The sequence below is a fragment of the Podarcis bocagei genome (assembly GCF_964188305.1).
Source record: "Podarcis bocagei genome assembly, chromosome: 5".
NCBI classification, from domain to species: domain Eukaryota; kingdom Metazoa; phylum Chordata; class Lepidosauria; order Squamata; family Lacertidae; genus Podarcis; species Podarcis bocagei.
Window position 1 is genome coordinate 48,582,851 of NC_138129.1, and position 2,386 is coordinate 48,585,236.

Below are 2,386 nucleotides of genomic sequence, written 5' to 3' on the forward strand. Positions count from 1 at the left end.
GGTGAAATTAGTTTTCTAATGAAAACAGCTGTTTATAAGCAAATTCCACAAGTATGAAGAAAATCCACATGCTAATCATAAATCAGCCTGTAAACAAGAACAAAACACTGTGTTCAGTGTCTGTTCAGAGATAATGACAATAATTGGAGCATAAATAGTGCCAAGTATGCTGCATTTTAAATATTGTTTTGCTTATAATAATAACTTGTCTCTCGACTCTGCTACAGCTTTGGACTTGCGTTTGCAGGCTCAAAGATTAAAATATCATACCATCTGACAGGAAACATCAGCTTAAAAAATATTCAGCTTTGTGGCTCTAAAATATTTTTTGATGACAAGGGTGCTATTTTTGTGGTCATCATAGATTCCCAACTGGGAAGTGAAAATTCTGCAGAAATCTGGCCCTCAAATGAATACAAAGGGAAATGAATAATAAAGTAATTAAAAGAAATGTGAGGGGGCAGCCTTGGATCCTCCGTTGGAAAAATCCCTGGGATGTACCGTTTTTTTTTTTTAAGTCTCCTGGAATGCACCCTCCAACCCTAAGGCCAGGATAAAGATGTTAGGGCAGGGGTAGCAAACATGGTGCCCTCCAGATGTTGTTAGACTCAAGCTCCCATCAGCCTATTTAACAATCAAGGATAATGTGAGTTAGTACAACAATATCTGGAGGGCACCACATTGGCAATCCTTGTTAGAGGCTTGAACAGGCCACTAAACTCTTCATCCCCTCCCTGCCAACTCAATCTCTTTTTCTTTTTCCAAACTTTTCCCCACTTCAACTAGAGCATAGGAACTTCAGAGGGAGTATGCAGTGTGAAACATGCTATCACTTGTGGACTGAAAGAAAACAGAGGAGCTTTATCATATTGTGTTAACTGGCCTAACAACTCCTGTGTTATCAACTGTTTGATGGTTTAACTGGTTAATTGTGTAATTATTATCACTGTACTCCCCCCCCCACTGCATTTCATTTCCCTTTGACCTCACTGTTTATAATTCCTCCCACCCCACCCCATACCTGCAAGTCAAGATAACAATTTCAGCTTCCAATAAAATGGACTGTAACACATGCAAGTGTATGCTATTGTGTTAGTCTTTAAGATGCCACAAGCCCTATGGAAATCTCAAGATTCTGTACAGCACAGAAACATAAGAACAGTCAGTGGCCCATCTTGTCCAGCATCCTGTTCTCTCAGTTACCAACTAGATGCCTGTGGCAAACCAGCAAGCAGAATTTGAGCAGAAGAGCACTCATCTGTCGTGTGGCTTCCAGCAACTGGTATTTGGAAGCATTGCTGCCTTCCGACCATGAAAGCAGAGCATAGCCATTGATGGCACCATGAATTTGTCTAATTGTCTTTTAAAGCCATCCAGGTTAGTGGCCATCACTGTCTCCTGGGGGAGCAAGTTCCATAGTTTGACTATGCACTGTGTGAAGAAGTACTTGAAACCACAGGTACTTGGGTTTTTATTTTATTTTTACAAACATATATATTTCTGCTTACTTAGGGATTCCTAGGAGTATATAGAAATCACTACCTTCTTTTTGGGTGCCCCAGTTTTCCTTGCAAATAGACATGCACTCAAGCACCTAATGAAGGGAATGAGGATGGTGGTTCTTAGCTATAGCCTACTTTCCTGAAATGACTGAACGAACGTTGAGTAAATCGCCAGGGAACCTGTTTGAAAATGTCATCTACCAACCCTGCTACACTATGAGTCCAGGGCTGGCAATGAAGACTGCAGTTCCATGGATCTTACTACTTGGAAGTAAGCCCCACTGAATTCAGTGGACTTAACCTCCACATACAGTATTTTGCATCAGGTTTGGTCTCACAGAAGCCATCCTGGACGACATTCTTACAGCTGTTCAAGAAGACAAGTAGTGCAAGCCGATTTGTGTCTGCCCAGAAGTAACCCCCCCAATAGTTCAGTGTAACTTCCTCCCAGATATCTAGCTACCTATCCATCTGGGACGAAGCCCCTTCATTCACACCCTAGACTCGTGCTTCCCAACGTGGGGCACTCGCCCCACAGGGGGGCAATTTGATTTTTAAGGGGGGCAATTCGAGAATGAGTTATTAACAGTTAATGGTCTTTTAGGCTTCCTCCACGTGAATAGGAGTTCACTTTTTGAATAATAAGAATTACGGTATATGTCAGAGGAGGGGGTGGGGATAAGGATTTTAGAGATGCTTATAAAGGGCACGGCCAAAAAAAGGTTGGGAACCACTGCCCTAGACAGAGGATGCCAGCCAGCATCTCGCTGCCAGTCAGTGTGGAGCAAAACGGGCTTGGCGGGTTCTGACTCAGCTGAGTCCGCTTCCTCGGGGCGCAAGCCCCGCTGACCGCCAGGGTGCGGCCTTCCTCACGAGTAAACGCC